Source organism: Cynocephalus volans, chromosome 9 (assembly GCF_027409185.1).
Source record: "Cynocephalus volans isolate mCynVol1 chromosome 9, mCynVol1.pri, whole genome shotgun sequence".
In the NCBI taxonomy this organism is placed as follows: domain Eukaryota; kingdom Metazoa; phylum Chordata; class Mammalia; order Dermoptera; family Cynocephalidae; genus Cynocephalus; species Cynocephalus volans.
The window spans coordinates 151,669,180-151,679,932 of record NC_084468.1 but is presented as its reverse complement, the minus strand read 5'-3'; the positions used below and the strand labels follow the sequence as shown (position 1 = coordinate 151,679,932).

The following is a 10,753-nucleotide window of genomic DNA, read 5'->3' as shown; positions in this document are numbered from 1 at the left end:
GTTCGCAAGCGCCGCCGCGCGCCCAGGCCCGACCCGCGCCGCCCGGCTCCGCGCCGCCCCGCTCGCTCGTCTCCTCGCCGCCCCAATGGCGTTCGGGCCCCGGGGCGGGCGGCCCCCGCCGCCGCCGCTGCTCCTGCTGCTGCTCTGGGTGACCGGGCAGGCGGCGCCCGTGGCGGGCCTGGGCCTGGACTCCGACGCGGAGCTGCAGATCGAGCGGCGCTTCGTGCCCGACGAGTGCCCGCGCACCGTGCGCAGCGGCGACTTCGTGCGCTACCACTACGTGGGGACGTTCCCCGAGGGCCAGAAGTTCGACTCCAGGTACCGCGCTCCCGGGCCCCGTCTCCGGGCAGGCCTTTCCCTCCCGGCGGCCCTCCCCTAGCTCCGCCCTCGCCCTGCCCCAGCCCCTGCCCCGCCGCTCCCAGAGCCTCATCCCCCTATGGCCGGCTGGTCGCGGCCCTCCCGCCCCTGGCGGCGCACCACGCGCGCAGTCTGTGTGCGAGGCCCTCGAGCCAAGAGACCCCGGAGTAGACGTGGCTGCCCGTCTGCCGCCGCCCTGCACGGCTCCCGCTGGTCCGTTGAGCACGTAGTCACACGGTGCCGCTCACACAGTAGTGACCATGCGGAGGAAGCTCACGGCAGCAGCCGCTGGCACGTATGGAGCTGTTGTCATGTGTAGGCGCAGTTCTGAGTGCTTTTGGTGTCGTGAGCTCATTTAATTCTCACAACTCTGTGATCCTGTGAGGTAAGGACTGGATGACCTTCATCTCTCCAGTGAGGTAACTTGTTGCTTTGCCTCCCACGGATCTGTCACCCCTTTTCCCCTGGGTGACGGAGCCGCCAAAGATTACTCAAAGCCCATCTCTTTTGAGCAGTGAGCAGCCCCAGAAAGGGGTTAATATCCCAGGACCCTCAAGCGTGAGGCAATTCTTCCGTTTGAGAAATTAACCACGAATCGGGGTTCTCTTCCTGCATATTTTCTCCAGACAAAAGTTATAGGAAGAGACATAGGTGGGGGTTTTGCTAAGTACAGTTTAACAAGTTTAACAATAGAAGCTGGTAACATTCAGTAATTCAAGCAAGGTGACCTTCTGTAATGCAATTTGCAACAAAGGCTTGATTTAGCAAACATTCCTTTTCCCTCCAGCAGCTTTTTAGTAACTTTACGTATCAATTAGTAATGGTCTGTCTTAGAACCATCAGCTTTGCTGTGTTACAATTCTTAGCTTGCAACAGAGATTCAATAGTCTGGGGAAAATTTCCTGTCCTTTGCAAGGTAAATATTTGAAACTGCAAGGCTTTGGAAAACCAGGCCCTGTGAGGTACATTTGCTTTATAGTATATTCCACAGTAACTGAGGCCACTGAGGCTAGGAAACTTGTTTAAACAGTTGAGTCTGACTGAAACCCAGACAGTCCAGTCCAGAGTCTATGCATGTGACTACCGTCGCCCTCTCTTTCCTGCTCTTGGGTGGGGGGCGGGATCCAGAGTAGTCCCTCAGCTTTGCTATGGGGCCCCTCAACTGAGTCCCAGGATCACAATGCCTCCCCTCAGTTCCTCTCCACTTTACCTATGGGGTTAACAGGCCTCCTTTCCTCCAGCTCCGGGCTGGTCTCCCCAACAAGCCTGGTCTGTGCCAGCACTTCTTAGTGAATCACTAGACTAGACAAAAGTGCTGTGGAGCCTCTGCTTTGTACCCGAGGCTGTGCTAGGCTCATTCTGGAATTCTCTAGCCTCTCTCGCCTTTTTTGAAATTCCAGACATGAGTGAATATACAACAGCTGTTCAGCATACTATGTGGCACATAGCAGTGGTCATTCTTACTGTCGGTCTAGTTGCTGCTTTTTTAAAAATTAGCTTTATTGAGATACACATAATTCATATACTGTACATTTAGAGTGTACAATTTGGTGGGTTTTAGTATATTCACAGAGTTGCACAGCCATCCTAATGATCTAATTCCAGAACATTTTCATCACTCCAGAAAAGAAAGAGTGGGCCCATTAGCAGTCACTTCCTGCTCCCTATTTACCTCCCTTCCAGCCCCTGGCAGCCACTTATCTACTTTCTGTCTCTATGGATTTGCCTTTTCTGGACATTTCATATAAATGGAATCATACAATTTGTGGTGCTTTGTGTCTGACTTTTATTTAGCATAGTGTTTTCAAGGTTCATCCATGTTGTAGCATGTATCAGTATTTCATTCCTTTTTATGGCTGTAAATGTAATATTCTATCCTATAGATATACCACATTTTGTTTAACTATTCGTTAGTTGATGGACATTTGGGTTGTTTACATTTTGGGGCTATTATGAATAATGATGTTATGAATGTTCTAGTACAAGGTTTTGTGTGGACATATGTTTTCATTTCTTTCCAATATATACCTAGGAGTGGAATTGGTGGGTTGTATGGTAATTTTTAACTTTTTGAGTAACCACCAAACTGTTTTCCACAATGGCTGCACCATTTTGCATTTCCAACAGCAGCGTACGAGGGTTCTTAGTTCTTCACATTCTTGACAACACTTGTAGTTGCTGTCATCCTAATGGGTATGAAGTGGTATTTCATTGTGGTTTTGAACTGCATTTCCCATGATGCTCAGCATCTTTTCATGTGTTTATTGGCCCTTTGTTTATCTTCTTTCATTTGCTTCTTTCATTAAAAAATAGGGAAGAATTTCTTGCCTGAGCTGATGGTAATTAATAATTCCCCCTAGAACAAGTTGTTCTACTCTCTAGGGATGACAGCCACTGTGAGGCAGTGCAGGACAGTGGCACAAGCATGGAGGAGTTGCCATCCATCATCAAACACTTATGTAGTGTGTTTGCCCCTCAAGACAGAGACTAGTCCTAGTCTAGTATGTCCCCTGCCCCTATCTGCCACTTATAGCCTAGGTAATTACAACATGGTGTGGTAAGAGTAGTAAGAATAGTAGCACACACTCTGTCTCTCACGTAGAGTTCACACAGTTCTTACCAAATGCCTTCACATATATTAATTCATTTAATTGCAAAAAAATTCATTTAATCTCACAAGACAGTGAGGTAGGTGCTTCATTACAGATGAAGAAGCTGAGGTTCAGAAAGTTCAAATGACTTGCCCAAGGCACCTGACTTCTAGGTGGCAGAGTGGACATTTGAACCCAGGCAAATAGGTCCATAATCTATGGTCTATGGTCTACCTATGCATATGGTGGAAGAAAGGCAAGAAGCTATGAAAACACACAGAAGGCTTAACTATCGTGTGTGTGTGTGTGTGTGTGTGTGTGTGTGTGTGTGTGTGTGTGTGTGTGTGTGTGTGTGTGTGTTGGGGGGATGTGGTCAGGATGGAATCCTGGGATTGTAGGGACAAGAGCTGAGGATGACTAAATTTACCAGGGTGGAGTTGAGGGCTGAGGGCTGGGCCATGGGCTGGGGCAGAAATGGTAAAGCTAGTAGAGGGGCCTGTGGTGGGTGTGTTGTGTTGGGGAAAGTTAGGGCTGGTCATTATGGCCCCAGCGTGGAGTGGGAGTGGGTTAGTGACAAAGGGGATGAAAGGAGAGGTAAGAGAGGAAGCCAGACAGGAAGGCTGGGCCAGCTCTTGAGAGATCTTACTGCCTGGCTATGGAGTTTGGACGTTGTCCAGGGCCAGTGGAAAGCCACTGAAGTGTTCTAACCAGCAGAGTGAGGGATCAGACTTGCATACAAAGGTCCCTGTGGCTGCAACGTGGAGAATGGAGCAGAGGGGCAGGACACATAAGAGCTGCTTCACTGATGTGAGTTTCCCTCTTAGGTCTCTATTCCTTTGGGGTTTTTGAAGTGTGAAGACATGACTTTGCTATTCCTGCATAAAGTGCTTAAGGGGGGAGAAATCTAGGTGTTTTGGGCTTTTGCTGCTGATTTGGAGGTTTTGCCCAGCAGACAACAGCAGCTGTCGCCCAGACCAGAGTCACAAACCACAAAGGGACTTTCTTCCCACAAAGCTTTCTTCCTGTGTCTCTGCCTGGCACCAGGGGCGCAGGTGGCACTTTTCCAGCTTACAGGCATTCACGGTTGCCAGGAGGTGCAGACCTTCAGCCCTCGGCCACTGTCTTCCCATGCTTCATTTTATTTCATAGCCTCTGAGCTTGCTAATGTGCCTCTGGGGCTGCTGCTACAGACAGAAGGCAAGAAGTCGGTGGCAGCCTCCCACCCACAGCCTGCAGCGGGGGCTGCTGCTTTCACGCTCCAACTCTTGGGAGCTCTTCGTCAGCCATTCTAGATTCAGCTTCAGCAGTCCGTAGCATTCTTAGTAATAAGGGTGAGGGGAATGATCACTCTGTGTGCTCATTCTGTTTATTTCAGGGACTGAGTTTAACATGTTCCTGTTATCTTTAAGGAGGCAGAACAAGTGTCTGGTTGGTTCATTAACAGCTCCAGACCTGTCTACAGACCCTTAAGGTCCATTCATTACACATTGTGTGCCTACCACTTGCCTTGCTGGGTATCTAGAGTGGTAGATGCTCTGCACAGTGGTGTTCAAACTGTACCTCATCAGAATCACCTGGAGAGCTTGTTACACAGTTTCTGATTCAGTTGCTCGGGAGTGGGCCTAAGAATTTGCATTTCTGACAAGTTCCCAGCTGATGCTGCTGATCTGAGGATCACACTTTGATCACCATTGCTCTAAAAAAATCATAGACTCATCACCAGAGGGCAGATTCGTTTTACGTATCCATTTATTCATTCAACAAATGTTTATTGAGTACCTACTCTTCCAGTGCTGGGGATGTGGCAGTGAACAAAATGAGTAGAAATCCCTGCCCTCATGGAGCTTACATTCTAGCATGAGCACAGACACACTAAGTTACATGGTACAAGGTCGTGAGGGCTATGGAGAAAAATAATGCAGTGGGGGCAAGATTGGAGGGGTTGAGGCAATAGGCCCAGAAGGATGAGACGACATAGGTCACCCAGCTAACAACTGACTTCTGGACTCTGGACTGGGTGTCCTCTTATGTGTCACACAAGCTGTCTCCCGTGTGGAGTGCCGTGTGAGCAGTACACATGGATACCTCTACTAGTTGCAAGGAGAAAGGTATTCTTCCTACTGAAGCCACAGAGAGGGCTTTGGGAGGAGCTGATGATGCTTGAGTTGGGCCTTGAGCATGGATGGGACTTCGTTGCTTGAAGTGCAGAGTATGATTGAGTAAGTAAGGTGGACCAGGGCCTGGGCATGAGCAGCACATGCTCGAGGAACAGCAGGAGGCCCCAATATTTGCGTTAGGAGATGGGAACCCAGAACGGGAAAGGTGTGGGAGCACCAGTCCATGGAAGGCCCTGATGGCTGGCCTGGAGATTTTGGATTTTGTCAGGTATCTTTTGAAGGTTTTTGTGCAGAGGAGTAAGCAGATTAATCCAAGAGGTGTTCAGTGGATTGACTGACAGTGTGGGTAGGAACCCTAGAAATCAGCTTAAGTGGGGCCTCATTTTACATATTCATTCAGCTTCTAACGTTCTAGGTGCTGGAATAAAACAGACAAAAATCCTTGCCCTCAGATCGGTATGTGGGAGAGGACACAAACCCGTTCCAGTTGGCTTAAGCAGAAAGGGTAGGGAATTTTTTGGGAGGATCTCTGATTCCTCCTGCACTTCCGGAGTCATGACCTGAGGTTAGTTTCTTCATCCCCTGAGGGCTTGCACAGGGGGCTTCATTCTTCCCCTCCCTAAAAGGAGAGCTCCAGCAAGTTCTCCATGCTGCACACAGGACCTCTTGGATCCAGCACCAACGCTGACTCACAGGACTCAGTTGCAATTCCAGATTCCCAGGAGAGAGGCTGATTGGTCACATTTGGGTCAGTTATCCTCCCTGGGGGGTGTTAAATCACGTGGTTCTCAGTTGAAGGCCAGGCTCACCCCTTCAGCAGGACTGGGCCTCAGAGGAGAGCCAGTGGGGCTGGGCAGCACCCAGACTGGTGTCAGGGTGACCTGGAGGAGGTGAATGGTGACAGGGAGACTGGGCAGGTCAGGATATGCTCACTTAGGCAGGAAGAGTGTGAATCTGCGTAGTGACTCTTGCTATGGGAAGCGGAGTGGTGCGAGAGAAGCTGCTGGTTATGTGTCAGCCTGTGAGTCTCTGCCAACTTTGGGAAAAGAGCCTCCAGGCTGATTCTTCTGACTAGGGTCTCCTGAGGCCATCGGCAGGCTGGCTAAGAGCCCCCTATGAAAACTTATTGGCAGGGCTTTTAATTTTCATTTGTGGATCACTGTGAGCAACTATGCTTTCATATTAATGATTTAATTTGGCTATATGTTGTGGGGCTGAGCACCTGTATAAAATAAGAATTATATAGGGATCTGGCTTTTTTTATTTCTTGGCTGCTGGCTGGCTGGTATGGGGATCCGAACCCGTGACCTCGGTGTTATCAGCACCACACTCTATCCAAGCGAACTAATAGCCAGTCCTGGATCTGACATTTTACTTTGTGAAGTTGCTTAACAACAAAAATCCACAACAACAATGTAATGATTTTACTTTGCTTTGAAAAGTTTTTCTTTTCATGGTATTTTAAAGTACTAAAGACCGTCCAAGCCAACCACTCACATTTCGGGGTCCTGTCCCCTGTGGAGACGTGATGGGCATGTTCCCTCTCGCTTCCCTGCTCTCTGCCCTGCCTGTTCCCTCTCCCCTCCCTCATCTTCTCTCTCTCCTCTCATTGCAGCCTCATTTCCCCATCTGGGTGGCGGGCAGGTAGTTTGCCAGTTCACTAGCTGCTTGCCTTTTCCCCCTGCCAGGTCTCATTCATTGCTGGCAGAGTTGGTTAGTTGAGAGAAATCCTCTTGGGCAAAGGGTCTGGGAAGCCCAAAGTCACTTTAGGGAGTATGTGGTGTGGAGAGAGAGGTGGGAGGTGGAGAAATCAGACACTGCTTCCCACGGAACTCAGCCACGGGAGGGCGTGTCTCAGCTGGATCATTTGGGAGGTAGGGGCCAGCGAGGAGGTGTCAGTCCCATTCGCCAAAGGCTGGGGCAGGACCACAGTCCTCACATCAGGCAGCTCCCATGTGAGTCCGCAGTGAGACTGGACCCACTTTGAGGCACCCAGAAGGTGGTTCCCATGCCCAGTGGGCTTGTTCCTTACTATCTTGCTTCCCTCCTGTTATGAGTTCTCAAAATATGGCAGTCTTTTTAATGTTCAAGAGTAATGTATTCAGGGTTTTTTTGGTTTGCTTTTTGTGGTTGGCCTGTATGGGGATCCAAACACTTGACCTTGGGGTTATTAGCACCACACTCTCCCGAGTGAGCACCCTGTATTCAGGTTTTAATTGTCTAAACAGAATCTAGTACTAGCATTTAGAGCAAGCTGACTTTTCTTCTCATAGCTGATCTGTGCTTTAGTTCTGCTAACAGAAATGAAGAGCATCAGGTTTTTTTGTTGGGCTTTTTTTGTGTGTGTGTGTGGCTGGCCGGTTCAGGGATCTGAACCCTTTCACCTTGGTGTTATAACACACGCTGTAACCAACTGAGCCAATGGGCCAGCTGTTGAAGGGCAATTTTCTCCCCCTTTGGAGCGGCTGTTTTTCCTTTGTTTCTTGATCTGAGACAAGAATAACCTCAGCAACAAGCAAAAAAAGCTTAATTTGATTTTTAAAAAGTAATACACATGTACAGAATTTTATTTCTTCATTCTTTATTTTTCTGGTGGCTGGCCAGTTCAGGGCATGTACAGAGTTTTAAAAACCGCTTAGATGATTCTATAGTGTTTAACATTATAGTTGCCTGCTAGGAGTGGGGAGCAGGCTCAGGGTGGGTGCAGCTGTTTTGAAGCAGACTGTGAACCAGGGCCCCCTTATGCTCCAAGCTCCCTACCACCCTGCACCTACCACTCTGCAGCCTCTCCAGGCTCCGGGAGGCACTGAGTCCACCCATGGCCACATCCACCTTTGCCTGCACCTAGATGCTGTTTTTTCCCTTCTAGATTAGTTCCTGCTTCTCCATTCCCTTTCTGTCTTCCCAAATTTTGGTGCCATTCCTTGACTGCAGTGGCCTCCTTTCCAGTTCTTTAAGTACATTTTTATATAGAGGAGCTTAGGGACTTGGGGAAAGAATGGGCTTTGGGGTTTCAGGGAGAGAGTGCATTCACATGGCCTTTTGTTCTTTTAGAAGTTCATTCTCCCTGCAGATTTAAACCTACACTCAGAAGTAGAGCCTCATTATTTATGCTTTAAGAATATAGCCACAGGGGTAGTTATTTGTCTTACGTAATGTGTTGCAAGACAGTGTGTGCTTCTGTGTAGGCAGTTTAGTGAGTTGACTGTGACAGGTTTTGCTGATGTCTCCTATCTTAGTGGTCCTTGGGTCAGTGATTTTGAAGAGCATCACCAGAGGGAGCTGCAGACACCTCCTGTTAGCCTTGGGGCAGGGGTTGGTAGAAGTGTCAGCAGTGATTGAAGGGTCTGTAGCAGTTAATGAGCAGGGCACTAAAATAAGCTGGTGGAGAGGAAAGGGTGGGGTGTTGGGTGTGCTGGATGATTTCTGTTTGCCTTTCTAGGCCCACTCTCCACCTGTTCCAGTTGCCCTCTGCTCTGGGAGGCTGACCTGTATGGACTACATGTGCATAGGCTGGGTTATATCAATGACCCCCTTGTTGTCTGGCTTTGGTTGGGTTCAGCCAGTGGGGCATCAGCAAATAGAAGGAGGAAGGAGAATGAGGTGGAAATATTTATTCCTCTGGCTCCCTACCTGTAGGTCACCATGGGCTGTGTCCCTAGACCAAGAAATTATTGTCAAATCCAATGTCATAAAGATTTTCCCCAGCGTTTTCTTATAGGCATTTTATAGTTTCAGCTCTTACATTTATGTCTTTAATCCATCTTTAGTTGATTGTTGTATATGGTATAAGGTAAAGATCCAACTTTATTCTTTTGCATGTGGATATCCAGTTCTCCCAGCACTATTTATTGAAGAGACTGTCATTTTCCCATTGTGTAATCTTGGTGCCCTTGTCAAAGATCACTTGACCATACAACTTTATGCATCTGGGCTCTCTATTATGTCCCATTGGTCTATATATTTGTCTTTATGCCAGTACCATACTGTTTTTATTATTGTAGCTTTGTAATATGTTTTGAAATCAGGAAGTCAGAGGCATCCAGCTTTGTTCTTCTTTCTCAGGATTGTTTTGGCTATTTGGAGTCTTTCGAGATTCCTTATGAATTTTGGGATAGTTTTCTATTTCTGCAAAAAAATGTCGTTGGGATTTTGATAGGGATTGCATTGAATCTATAGATCGCTTTGGGAATTATGGACATTTTGACAATATTAAATCTTCCAATCCATGAAAATATGATGTCTTTCCATTTCTTTGTGTCTTCTTTAATTTCTTTCAGCAATGTTTTTCTAGTTTTCAGCATAGGAGTCTTTTGCCAACTTGGTTAAGTTTATTCCTAAGTATTTTATTATTTTTGATGCTACTGTGTATAGAATTGTTTTCTTAATTTCCTTTTTATATTGTTCATTGTTACTGTATAAAAATGCAACAGATTCTGAGCATTGGTTTTGTTTCCCACAACTTTGACAAATTCAGTTATTAGTTCTAACAGGTTTTTTGGTGTGTGTGGACTCTTCAGAGTTTTCTACACGAAAGATCATTTCATTTGTGAACAGAGATACTTTTACTTCTTCCTTCCCAATTTGGATACCTTGTATTTCTTTTTCTTTTTCTTGCTTAATTGCTCTAGCTAGGAGTGCCAGCATTGTGTTGAATAGAAGTGGCAAAAGCAGCTACCCTTGCCTTGTTCCTGGTGATAGGAGAAAAGCTTTCAGTTTTTACCATTGAGTATGATGTCAACTATGCACAGCCCTTTTTAAACTTTCCTGGAGCTGCCTAGTTTGGGGGTGCCATTTGTTTCCTGCAGGACCCTGAGTCGGACATCTGTAAAAGGTGTAAATAAGCCAGACACAGAGACAAGCTGTATAAGTGCTTATTCCAGAGCTTGCAGAAATAATTTTCATGACTAGTTCTGGGCTTGATGTTGCACATGAATTTGTGCCAGTTGTGCTGATCAGCATAAATTTCGTCCAAACAACTTTATTTTTCCAGATGGTCAGGATTTTAAGTAGTAGATAAGATTGGTCTTGCATTGTTAATTTCTTGTGTATATAAATGTACACATTTTCTTTCGTATTGGCGTTTTTTGTTCTAAGCACTTTGCCACTTAATCGTTCATGTGCTTAGGCAGTCATCAAATGAAGAAGATTTAATACTGTGAGGAACAACAATTTTTATACACCATCTAGGGGGGCCCTGTGCCTGGAACAAAAGAGTTGCACAGTCCTGGGTTCTAGCTTTTTTTCCCACTTGGTCCACAGTGAGCTTGGGAAATTTTTTAACCTCCGAGGTGTCTGAGTAGCACCCACCTTAAACTGTTGTATGAGGATTAAACAAGGTAGTACACGTGAAGAGCTTAGTGTGCTACTGGGCCTGACACATAAAAATGCTCTGTAAATAGTAGTTACTAAAAACTTTTGGAAAAAAACTTCCATTAAATTTGGGAAGTATATTCAGGTTCTGTGAATGAAAGATATATTTTTGAAGTAGTTTGTGCATGTGCTGTGCCTTGGCAGTCTTTGAAGCCCTGCTTTCTGGTCCATTATTATAAACTCGCCAGAAGTAAAATTCAAGAGGTGGCATTCCAGGGGGCGGGTGTGCTTCCACCTGTAGGTAGTGGGTGGAAGTGTAAAGCTGTCTGGGGCACAAAATTAACCATGTGCTTTTGTCCTGTGGCTTGTTGGCCT

The 10,753-nt window shown here is 46.8% G+C and overlaps 1 protein-coding gene across 1 annotated transcript in view; it reads left to right on the top strand.

Moving 5' to 3' along the window:
- The window catches only part of LOC134386536 (ral guanine nucleotide dissociation stimulator-like), a 45,138-nt gene continuing 34,385 nt past the window's right edge, over positions 1-10,753 (top strand). The window contains exon 1 of the mRNA XM_063108734.1: positions 1-318. The gene's annotated coding sequence lies outside the window, so the exon portion shown is untranslated. The remainder of the gene's footprint in view (positions 319-10,753) is intronic.